The following is a 13,728-nucleotide window of genomic DNA, read 5'->3' as shown; positions in this document are numbered from 1 at the left end:
TTGATAATGACTAGACATCTTTGGTGGTTTTAAAAAGAAAAGAATGTATGCAATTAACAAAGGAACTGAAGAAAACAGGAATTAAAGATATCTATTGTTCCCAGCTAAATTTAAACTTGTTCTTTCAGATGGACAGAAAACAGTTGATTCTTTACATAGTGCTTTCACTTATTTCCAATAATAAACAAGCAAACAAATAAATAAATAATATTCTAAACCATGCTGCAAACATGGAATGGAGTGTAACATCATTGAAAAGGCATGCAGAAGGGAATGATTGGAAGAGCAATGAAGAAAACAAGAAGTTAAAAGACAAATGACTATTATTTGTATTATTTATCCATACATATTCTGTTATTTGATTTAACCTAAATCAAATTACTTGGACTTTTTAGCTATTAGTAAAAGGTGTGTGTGTGTGTGTGTGTGTGTGTGTGTGTGTGTGTGTGTGTGTGTGTGTGTGTGTGTGTGTGTGTGTGTGTGTGTGTGTGTGTGTGTGTGTGTGTGTGTGTGTGTGTGTGTGTGTGTGTGTGTGTGTGTGTGTGTGTGCATGGTTCTGGTTAAATGCTAGAGCACAGTCATATATTAGTATACAGATACATGATATATAACTGACTTGATAATATCTGTCTAGTAAAAAGTATAGTCTAATGAAATATTAGTTTTCAACAGACACACACACACACTCATTGATATTTCAAAATTTTTTATATCAAAGTTTTTTATGTCTTTACTTTTTTCTCTTTTCTCTCTCCTTGTCTCTTCTGCCCCCTTTTTTTTTGCATGCTCTTGTGATATAATTGGCTTATATGGATATGTGTATGGTGATTTATTTTAACTGGTTATAGTGACACTGAGTGGTGTTTACACTTAATAAGTATTTGTGGTTGTGCTATATGGGTCATATGTTGGTGTCTGACTTGATAAATTTTATTGTGTTCATCTCAGATGTGTCCCTGTTTTAGCTTAGATGCATGGTTATTGCTGAATGCAAATTAATAGTTTAGTTGTGGGTTTGTAGGTTCTTATATAAAATAGGTTGTGTATATTACTAAGTAACATTTGTATATTTGTTTTAGTCTGGTCTGTTGCAATGCTTTCAAACCATCCCTGTTTGTACAGATTAAGTATTTCTCTAGCTGTAATAGTTAGACATAATGGCTGTTATGCCACAAACTGAACTACCATTTTTTTTGTTCTATATTCAAACAAAAGAGAGCCTTAGTAGGATTTCTGAACTTTAGTTTCCCACTTTGCTCTCATGCTGCCATTCCATCATTGTTGGTCTCTTAATTTGTTGAAACTGAATGCTATGATATTGGGTGCTTTGTATAAGTTCATTGACTTGCACGAGTTTATCTGACATTTGCAGTACTTTGAGTGTTTAAATTTTAAAGCAAAGTTTTTTGTTTGAAAAAATACATATTCAAAAAATAGTAAACATCTAACTTGAAATTACTAGATGGGCATGAATTTTTCTTTTGTTTTTAAAAAAGTTTATAAGAAATGAGACCTTCACATTGATTTAAGGATGAAACACAGACTGTGGAATGGTAAGAAATCATTTGTTTGTATAAAAACTATCCGGTATTACTAGTTTGCAAGATATACATCAAATATATATAAAATTATTTTATATATACATATATATATATATATATATATATATATATATATATATATATATATATAGGTAATAGATATGAGTACAAGTATAATGAATTTTAAGCATTGTATTTTTTAGTGGTTATTGTAAAAAAGTCTATACTTGGCTTGCATCCAATATGATTATAATATAATTTAACCAATCAGCTAAGGTGACATATTAAATACATAAATGATCTATATATATTAAACAATGTAGTTTTAGCATCTGCTGCTTTATCCATTGTATTTTGATTGTCTTTTGATGTTATTCATACTCAGGTCGCATGAGTAAAGTTAACTTGTGCTTGTGGTGATTTGGCAGGGTAGATAGCTTGAATGGGATCTCTTTTCAAATTAAGAATATTTGGTTCCATGTTATCAGATCTGTATTAGGATACACTAGTTAAGATTAATTATTTTATATTCTAAATTTTGTGAATATGTAAATTTTGAATTACTTTTGCATATTAATATCTTGCTATTCACTTTCATATATCTGTTGGGTTCATGATATTACCTAGATGAATTGTCAATAGCAAAATTGCATATGATTTCTCTTATATTGTTATAAATTAACATGTTGCAGTTAACATATTTATTGGTTAATATTAATTGGCCTATTAGTGGTTGCAAGAGGAGAAGCTTGCTTAAATATTTCAATAAGTTTAAGCTGTAATTGTTTTTTACACGATGTTTGTAATTTGATTCAAAATTATATAGGTTGAATTCAAAGATTTATATAGTGTTAATTATAAAGAAAAGGAAATAAATATTGCAATTCTTTGGAAAAAGCCCTTCTAATGCCTAAAATTATTAATAATTCTAGCAGTATCATGGACATATGTACAGTTGTAATACAATTACAAGGCAGATTATATACTTTAGTAAATGTTTGCTTAATTCCAGAAACTGGAACTAAATTTACCAATAAATATTTAGATATTATAATTTCAAATCTGAGAGGGTCCTTATAATGGCTGGCAATTTTAATTGTTTACTAAATGAAAAATACACCAAAGCTTCTATCAAACTGAAAGTCTCTGTTACAGCCAAAGCTTTATTAAATTTTATTGAATCAATTAATGCTAAAGATATTAATGACTTTGCTGAATCTTGTTCTTTATTTTACAATCATTATTCATATAGATTTAGAACTCAATCTAGAATAGACATTTTGTAATATCAGATGATTTAATTTCTAGGACAGGAAAAGTTAAAGTGGGTTTTGCCCCTTATCAAACAATAATGCTCTTACATATGAAATTATGATTAAATCAAGAAACTTAGTTTTTGCAAAAGACTATCCACATTAAAAGATTTTAACAACTTGTTTGGAGAGGTTTTAGATGGAATCTGTTGGTGCACTTTAAAAGCTTGCCTTTATGGCAAAAGGGTAGATGACTAATAAAATGGAACAATGGAATAAGGAATTATTTGTAGCACAAACTCAGGCAGATGGGCTAAAACTTAATATACAAAATAGTAATTCACTTACTACAATGAAAAATGTTAATTCAAATATCTTGAAATTTTACATCATAAAGTGTTAATTTAGAGAAAGTTACATTATAACTTTATTATCCCCAAACTCTACATAAATTGGCAATTAGATCAAAAATTAAGTCTAACTATATTGAAAAGGTTACTACATCAGGCAGTGATAGAAAAGCAACATATATATAAGAAATTTAGACTGTTCTAGGGATTATTAAATAAACTTAATAATCCAAATGGGATTACGCTATAGAGAGAAGTAGTGTAACTATTTTTAAGAAATATACATAATACATTAATCCACAATCAAATAAAAAAGAAATACAATGATGAAAAAAAAATAACTGATAAAAACATTTCAAGGTAAAAAGCCTCTGGTAATGATGGAATTATACCTGAACTATGCAAAATATTACCTCATGAAGCATTTGCCATTTTATTAGAATTTTTTTCTGTAGTTAAAGACAGATCTAATGTTCCTGGTTATTGGAAATATGCAATTATTCCTCCTATGCTTAAACAAGATAATGACTCAACATAATGCTCCCATTATAAACCCATATCCCTTTTAAATATTTATTATAAAATCTTTATGGCTATTTATGCTAAAATAATCAAACTTTTTTATTTCCCTCCTAATTGCTGCAATAATATGTGATAATATTAAAATAATAATTACATTAATTAATTATACCAATAATATGAAAACATAATCTATATTTAGCTTAGATTTAAATAAAGCTTTTGACTGTGTTGATTTTTTGTCTACTGCATTAGAAGCATATACATTTTCAAACAATTTCATACAACTTTTAATATTTATCCGAATTCTTCTGGGCTCATTAAGGTAAATTGTTTTGTTCCCAACCAGTTAAGATTTGGAAAGGTTTAAATAAGATCTCCCATTCTGTCTTATTATTTACCTTGGTGAGTAAACCTTTTTCCAGTTATATAAGATCAAATTTAGAAATAGTAGGGTTCAAAAATAAATTATCATTATATATCTAAGATTCAGCTCTTTGTGGAAAATTATTTTTGACAATTGGTAATATTGATGTGTCTATAATGTCTTTATCTAAATAATTAAACTTTTATGAGTCTTTATCTGGACTTATTTTAATAATAGCAAAATGAACATCTTAACAGACAAAGAATTAAAAGAAACACTAAAAAGTATTAATGGGTGTAATTGGAGCAACAAATTAAATATCTGGGAATTACATTTTCACAAAATTGAAAGAAAATAGCACTGATTAATTATAATAATATTTTAGGGTCTATTAAATCATTATTAACAACTAGAGCAAAATGTTCTCTGTGAAAAATAGATTAAAATATTCCCTGTGAAAACTAGATTAACATTAATCAGATTTCAGCAAATATTTTAAATGGTTGTTAAAGAAACATATTATTAAAATATTAATAAACTCTCTTACTAATTATCTCTCTCTCTGTATATATATATATATATATATATATATATATATATATATATATATATATATAATGTATATATTAAATATATTCAAAAAATTATCTTTAAGTACCCTGACTTAAACATTTGGCTCCTTATAATATTTCACAAAGCTTTTATCGGAGATTGCATTGATACGTTTTAATTTCAGAAAATTGTTGTTTTTTTTTCTTTTTTTTTTTGTGTTGGCGAATGGAGCAATTTGCTCACTTATGATTTTATAATGAATAGACATTATATTGATATAAATATTTGGTTAACCGTACAAGCTAATAGAAAATATATTAATTTGAAAAATGAATTAATAACTAATATAATATGGAATACGTTCCACCCTTTATTGATTTTTAAATAAACTTGAATTTAAAAAATATTTAGGAAAAGTGCATTTATCTAAAATGTATAAGCTGGTAAAAGATGCAAAAGTATAAATTAAAAAGATTATTGGGAATACTTTGCACAAATCAATATATATATATATATATATATATATATATATATATATATATATATATATGGGTCTACTTTGATTCACTGAAAACTCATTTCACTGAATTTCAATTCACCCTCAAAAAAATCAGCGAAAGCTCAAAACACTGAAAACTCATTTCACTGAATCACATTTCACTGAATGTAAATACTGTTGGGCAAATAAAATGTATATGCCCTTTTCCCCACTGTAGTGTGATCCTGGAGTTAGTATATGTAGTTGGGGGTGGGAGCACAGCCCCCCAAATTTAGGGGGTTGGGGGGTATAGCCCCCCACCTACTTGACTTTTATATTTATGAATCACATTTCACTGAAAGCTAACAATATAAAACCAAAAGTAGGTGGGAGTATGCCCTCCTCACCCCCCAATGTGGTGTGTGTGCCCCCCACACCCTCGTAACTACATATACTAACTACAGTGGGGAAAAGGGTATATACATTTTATTTTCCAACAGTACTTAAATTCAGTGAAATGTGATTCAGTGAAATGAGTTTTCAGTGATTTAAGCTTTCAGCGACTTTTTATAAGTGTTTTGAAATTCAGTGAAATGAGTTTTCAGTGAATCAAAGTAGACCTCTCTCTCTCTCTCTCTATATATATATATATATATACATATGGATCCACTTCAAAATACTGACTTTCAAAATCCCTAAACTCAAAATATTGAGACAAAAATCTCTAAAGCTCAAAATACTGAAAACTCAAAATAGTGAAACTCAAAATATTGAAAAAAACACAGTATAACAACACAACTTTATTGCAGCAGAACTACATACAGAAACATATTACTATTCTGCAAGTATAGGCACCTCCCATGTGGGGGGTTGCATCCCCACACCTCCTGCTACTTAAATATAACAACTCCAAGATTACACTTCACTACACTAAATTGCAATCTCAGAGTTGATATATTTAAGTAGCAGTGGGTTTGTGTTTTATTTGTTTCAGTATGTACTTGTGCTGGAATATAATAAATGTTGGTATACTGTGTGGTGTTTTCAGTATTTTGAGTTTTAGTATTTTGAGTTTTCAGTATTTTGAGCTTTAGAGATTTTGGTCTCAATATTCTGAGTTTAGAGGTTTTGAAAGTCAGTATTTTGAAGTGGCAGCATATATATATATATATATATATATATATATATATATATATATATATATATATATATACATATATGGGTCTAGGACATTTCATTGAATGCACATTTCACTGAAACTCAAATGACTGAACACAAATCACTGAAAGCACAATTCACTGAAAACTCAATTCACTGAGCCACATCTCACTGAAAGTTATATAGGGCCTTTTTCCCACTGTAGTGTGACCCTGGGGGTGTGGGGGCGCTTAGCCCCCCCACATATTTTAAGTATATTTTATGTTCGGAAAAGAGTAATATATTGGAATTGCAAGTATACATGTATATAGCTCAAAATATTTAAAATATGGGTGGGGGCTACACCCCCCTTACTATATATACTAACTTCAGGGTTGCACTACAGTGGGGAAAAGGCCATATATAACTTTCAGTGAAATGCATTTCAGTGAATTGAGTTTTCAGTGAATTGAGCTTTCAGTGAAAAGTGCACACTAATTTGACGTTCAGTGAAATGTGCATTCAGTGAAATGTCCTAGACCCATATATATATATATATATATATATATATATATATATATATATATATATATATATATATATATATATTCTCAAACCTTTTATGGGGTATATATATAAATATATATATATATATATATATATATATAGAGAGAGAGAGAGAGAGGGAGAGAAAGAAATATTGCAAGCTTTATGGACAGACAAATTTAATTTTTCTAAAACAATAGCTTTATTTAATACTCCAATTCCTGGAAATATTCCTATCATGCAATATCCTCTACTCTGAGTATTTTAGCAACAGCTAGGAAAATTATTACAAAAAATTGGACATGTGAAATTGCACCATAATTTATGGACTTTATAAATATTGCAAGCACTGTCAGAATTAATCACTATTAAGATAAGAACAAATAAGACTATTTCTGAAGATAATTAGTTACAATTAAGTTTTCTAGAAAAATGTTGATTTTTGATTTCTTGTAATAGTTTATATTTAATTAATATATTTATGTTTCTTTATTTAAGAATATATTTTAATTAATTCAGGGTAGCACTATGGTAAATATTTTCTCTTTTTTTTTGAGATTGTTCCATTCTTTGAATGTTAATATGTTGTATTATATGTGTTAAGCCTGAATAATTTTAAAGAAAATAAAATACATGTTCTGTGGTTACTTTCGAATTATGTACTTTATATAACCATCCTTCTTGAACTTTACATTTAATTTGTGCTTTTATAGGCAATTTATCTAATGAAAAACTCCCCTCTGCTTTACCTTTATCACAGCTTTGAATGCTCTTCCAGTCTTCACCATGTGTAAACAAAATCTCTTTCACTGTTTTTATGTCATTCCTGCCTACCTCTTGAGTCTCACCTAATTTTATTTTTCATATTTTCATTTTAGTCATATACATCTTTACTTTATCTTCATCACTTCATACTTTCCTTTGCTTTAATATTCTTCCCAATTACACTTTCTCATTTGTTTATATTTTATTTAAAAGGTTTGCCTGTCAGTTCTTATCTCTCATATTTTACCTTTTTCAATATCCATAGCAGATGTATTGAATGAATGGATTCACACAATTTAACACCCACCCATTCAAATTTTCTTTATTGCTGTATACTAATCTTCTCTTTATTGGATTTTAAACTAGAGCCTCAGGAAAAGAAATAAACGCATATTTTAACTTGACTGGAAGCATATAAACAATACCCCAACATTGGCTATTTTCCGTAAAGTGTAGGTATTAATCATATAAATGCAATTTTTATATGAAATCTGAGATGTCTTCCAAACATATTTCTTTCTTTCTTTTAATACTTCTTTCTATTGCATAAACTCATACCTTGTATCCCATACCTTATTCCTAATACATTTGTCTCATCCAGTGGAAAAAAAATCTCCTCCTATCCACAAAACCTTTGTTTTTATTTAACATCAATCCTACTTGCCATAATTGCACCTTTACTTCTACTACCATGACTTAATACTATCAGCACTAATAATAGGTATAATAATAATAAATAATAATAAATAATAAATTAATTAATAATAAATAATAAGAACCACCAAAGAGCACTTTAATAGTCACTGGTTCTGCCACTGCATACTCCCTCCTTAAGCATGCCATACTTCCCATACCTTAATCGACTTTCTGCCCTTAAATCACTCTTCTCACTAGCTCTCTCTAATCTTCCTTGACTACTCTTTCTACTGTCTTCTAAAACCTAGTAAGCAAATCACTTCAGAGAAACATTATAATTGCCTTGCCTTCATGCAACTACATTACGATAAAACTGGGTTTTTGTAACTACTTACCCCAAAAACGATATTAATCTTAATGACATATTTATTTTCATACATCTTGAAAGAGTTTTGCTATGCTCCTGATTATCGACACTGTATAACATTGTATTGGTACTTAATGCCTTGTAATAATTCCTGTAAGATTGCTGTTTTAATGCTAATTTATAATGAAAATTGTATAATATGTTGGAGCTTTTCTCCCCGGGCATCCTCTGAAAAATGGCTTTTCAGCTCAGTTGTACAATCCCGGTCAACAACTGTAAAATAAATAAATAAAATAAATATATATATATATATATATATATATATATATATATATATATATATATATATGGTTCCCTATCAGAAGCCTGAAACACTATAAGCCTGAAAATCAAAATCCTGAAAACTATAGACTGAAAGTTCAAAATCCTGAAAGCCCAAAATCCTGAAACTCAAAATCCTGAAAACACAAATAATGCTAATATGTCACTATAAAGACACTAATATCTACCAACTGACCCTGACCCTAACCCTAAGGTCCGTCACTATCGCACACTCACCTGACCCTAACTCACTTAAACCGCCCCTAACCCCAATATTTGTCACTATTGCATACATGCCTAACCTGCGCCCTAACCCTAACTCACTTAAACCACCCCTAACCCTAACATAAAACCAACCGCACACTTACCTGAACCCAACGCATGACCCAACACCACAGGGCTAACAATAGCAAAGCCACAATGACGTCAGTATGTCCATTTTGTGTTTTCAGGATTTTGAGTTTCAGGATTTTGGGCTTTCAGGATTTTGAACTTTCAGTCTATAGTTTTCAGGATTTTGATTTTCAGGCTTATAGTGTTTCAGGCTTCTGATAGGGAACCATATATATATATATATATATATATATATATATATATATATATATATATATACTTTTTTTTGAAAACAGGTTATCACTAATAATTTTTGTATGACAACATTTTTGTGTGACATATGATGCAGCTTCCATTATTTCTCACCTGGCTTCACTCATTCAAAACAACTTCCAGTAACAGCATTCATAATGGAAACAATAATGTTTACATTCATTGGACATCCTTGCTTAACTCCCCTCTTACTCTTGACCACCCATTCACTGTTATGCTAACAGCATGTATTGTCATATACTGAACTTAATACCCTTATCATTTTCCACATACCCTTCTTCTTCATTGTTACTCAAGCTGGAAAATTATTAATATTATCAAAGCCTTAACAAGCTTGCATGGTACCAATTTCCATTCTCTTTTTTTCTCTTACTATGATATCAACCATATGTTCTATTATTTTAGCATCTCTCTTTCCTAGTTCCATTGCACACCATATACCCATTCATGCAAAACCGTATTACCTCATGAAAGCTTGTTTGTAATATTTGCATAAACATTTTATAATCAGTATTTCCTACTGTTTTATCAGCTTCTAATTTTGTAATTTTTCTATTCCCTTTTCCCAAATAAGTTGTATCCCCCCATCCCAAATGTCTTCCTCTGATAGACATCCATTCAACTATTCATTCAATATTCATTTAAAATAGATGTTTCATTTTCCATCATGTCCTTATAAATGTTATATTCTGAGTCATTTGGTTCTAGTGCTGATTATTTTTTATGTATTTCTTTTAAAACATTTTCCAGATCCATACATCTTATCACTTTCCATATCCTTTCTCTGGCTTCTGTAATTGATTTACATTCTACATTCTGTCTTCAATAGCTTTATCTTCCTCATACATCTTCTCAGCATACCTTTTCACTACCTTTATTATCTCATCTTGTTTATACTTCAGTATTTTATATTTTCATTTTCTATGTGCAATATCCTTCCTTTTCAATTTCCACTTCTTTTTCAAAAAAGTTGACACCATCATCTTTTCTCTCAAGAACAACTTCTTTTTATATATTATATCTTATTTTTTTCATGTAAATCTCTTTCTTCTTTTAGTTTGCAAAGTTGTAATAATAGGACAATGAATGTTATGCAGTCCTAAAGTCTTACATGATACCCCAACTGGGTATCTTACAGTGAATGTTGCATATGTAACATGTGTTCAGTGTTTTCTATACCCCATTAATTATTGTTCTGCTGCAGTTAACAGAGGATCACCATGATTTGTTGATGTTGGATTTGCTTGTAGTCTACAGGCCACAATCCAGACAGTGGCAGACCCATTCAAACATAGTTCCATTATGGTAAATCGATGAGGATAATTTTCAAAGAGATCTTAGGGGTCTACTAGGAAAGCAATAAAGTTCTCTTCATTGAATGGACATGCTGTCAGTGTTAAATAAAGGATATGAAATCAACTGATTTTGCAGTGAATCAGTGAGGTATGGAAAAAAATCACCACACATATGTTTCTTCAAAATAGCTGACAGCTACACACACAAAATAATTAAACGAATATTGTCTATCTGTTAATAGTTAATGACTACCTATAGCCCCTTTGCCATCTCATCACTTTTTTGGGGGGTTATCTCTGAAACAGTATCCCAACAAATGTTATGCATAACCAGTTTGCTATTGTACTCTGGAATTATGTTTTTTATGAGTTAAAGTAGCTGCTATACAAAAACATACTAAAACAATGTCAGCTTTTATAAATCCCTTTACATAATACTTCAGTAGAAAAATATATTAAGTACAGTTTCTGATATTAAATTACAATATCTGTTCATCTCTATAGAATAAATGGATAATAGGTTTATCTACTAGCCCAGGGGCTGGGGAAACCTGCAAGAGGATTGTGAGAATGATTATCTAACCCTGTTTCACCCATTCTGGGGAACAAGACAGTCCAATCTGAACAGTAACTAGATCATCTGACACCCTGACTACATCCACAGATGGGTACTCCTCAACCCAAAGTTAAACAACAAAACATATTTTCCCAAAACTGAGGACCAAATTAAAAAAAAAAAAAAAAAGTGCAAATGGAATACTGGCATTCATTTAAGAAATCATGCTATCACTGACAGCTACTTACATGAATATCTATACTGCACTGCACTTTTGCCCCATCAGAAACTGCTGCTCATTCACCTTAACAGCTTGCATCTAGGGGAGTTGCCTCCAGCACCCCACCCTAGATATGGACCTGAGTCAGAAGACTACAATGCCAGCATGAGGTCAAGTATACATACTATGCAGCATTGAGATCAGGAATGTGTGTTTGTCTTTACCAAGATGGTAACTATAGCCTCTTATGCATGCACAGAAGTATGCATGCAGAAGGAGTGGTAGCAGACTCCCTCAGTGATGAAGGTGCATGCTTTAACCACCAGAAAATAGGGTATTATAATAAATGCCGCATGAATGCAGATCACCATGATGCAGCATAGTCGGCTGGGGCACTCAGGTAATTCAGTGCACTGGATGCAGTTAAAAATGAGATAGTTTTCTCCTTATGTTATGTTATGGTTCCTGTCTTGGAAAGGTTAAACCAGACCCTACCCCTGAGCCATTGCAACAAAGATATGACCTACCTCTTAGACAGAATGGAAGATGGATTCTGGCAAAACACAAAACACCTTCATACCTGATTAATTGATGGCAATCTTAAGTTGTCTCTCACCTTGTATGAGAAGCAGATCCTGTATGTAAGCACCAGATGGCCTCAAGGCCTACAGAAGGAGAACTAATGATCACCAGAAGAAGAAAAAAAGCAAAACATCCACCTTTTATGACTTAGATACTAATAATAAATGTGCAGTTTTATAATCTAGCTACCTAAATCAAATTTTATGCTATACTAGTTTATCTTTTTTCAGTGATATAGTTATACTTAAATCAGTATTCATGCAAATGACTGAGCCAGTCATTCAGTTTAAGAATATGATTAAGACAAGAGAGCCACACACTCACTCACTCACTCACGTACATACACACACACACACACACACACACACACACACACACACACACACACACACACACACCATGCATACTATGAGCCCTCTGCAAGGAGATAAGCATACATGTTTGTGACAATTTAGAAAATTTCCATCTCATTTATCAGCATGTCTTGAGGATGTGGAAGGAAACCAGAGACTGCAGCAAAAAAAAAGGTATAAGGATGACATGCCAGCTTTGGGACAGAAGGTATCTGTCCTGAGAAAAGAAGCAAAAAATCAAGTGCTGTTATGCAGGAATATTAACCACTGCACAGCTGTGCCACTCTTTTATTGCAGTATTTACATATATTGATGTTGTTTTAATAGCAAAGCATTTGTGCCCCGTATTTCCTGTTAGAGAAGTAGTCTTTAACCGTAAGCACTTTACAAACTGTAACTTAGTACTTTGGATTTGAATGGATTGTTATACATCTTGCTCCACAGCAGAATAACTGGGAAGTGCATTAACAAAGGTTGTGCAGAGAGAGCATAGAATGCTGAGCTAAGTTCAACAATACTACTTAAATACAGAGACACCACAGACAGTTTCAGCAGTTGCCAGCAATATAAGTTCTAGCTAACAGCTAGAAACCCCCTGTTATTAAATACCCTTCTATTTAAATTAATATATCTGGATCATTGTTCTCCACTTAGTCTTAAGTTAAACAGAGATTCCCTTCATCACCCAATTGCTTATGCAATTTTAGTAACTTGCTTATTGTTTTGTTATGCGTAGACACCAGTAACTGTGATGGGGATGTCACTGCCATGGTGAGACATGCTTTTTTACTGTATGTCCATTGTATGATTTTACCAGATGACATAACTCAGCACTCCTAGGACTTAAAACAGAAATCCCCACCATGTGCAATTAGTATGATGGACCCTCACCAGGCCTCTTTCCCGTCAGTGGAGAATGATGGTACATACCCCTGGTGCTGGGCCTAGAGCCTCTAGAGTTGGATCCCCCCATTGTGATCACACTGGTGCTTTATCATATGAATGAGGAATAAGGGCCACTGAGGATGGGAAGTGCGGGTGGTCACAGAGGCCCTTCAAGTCTTTGGCAGCAGTGATTAAGATAGCATACACTCAAAAAGAGATTTTAATTTAACCAGCTAGCTCTTGAACTTCTTTACATTTTACCCTATAGCACTCACTGAAAATATCTAATAAATCTAATACAAAGTGATCTCTTTGAGTAAAATTCATTTTTCCAACAAGTTACTACTTACAGTTAGGTGGTCTCTGTAGTTGTTATTATAGGGCATTTTACACAATAGT

The 13,728-nt window shown here is 31.3% G+C and overlaps 1 protein-coding gene across 1 annotated transcript in view; it reads left to right on the top strand.

Moving 5' to 3' along the window:
- Nucleotides 1-13,728, top strand: part of LOC122797066 (meprin A subunit beta-like) — a 380,136-nt gene that overhangs the window by 352,820 nt on the left and 13,588 nt on the right. The gene's annotated exons all lie outside the window — the stretch shown is intronic.

This window comes from Protopterus annectens, chromosome 3.part0 (genome assembly GCF_019279795.1).
Source record: "Protopterus annectens isolate FY-2018-M chromosome 3.part0, PAN1.0, whole genome shotgun sequence".
Classification (NCBI taxonomy): domain Eukaryota; kingdom Metazoa; phylum Chordata; order Ceratodontiformes; family Protopteridae; genus Protopterus; species Protopterus annectens.
This window is presented reverse-complemented; position numbering and strand designations above follow the sequence as displayed.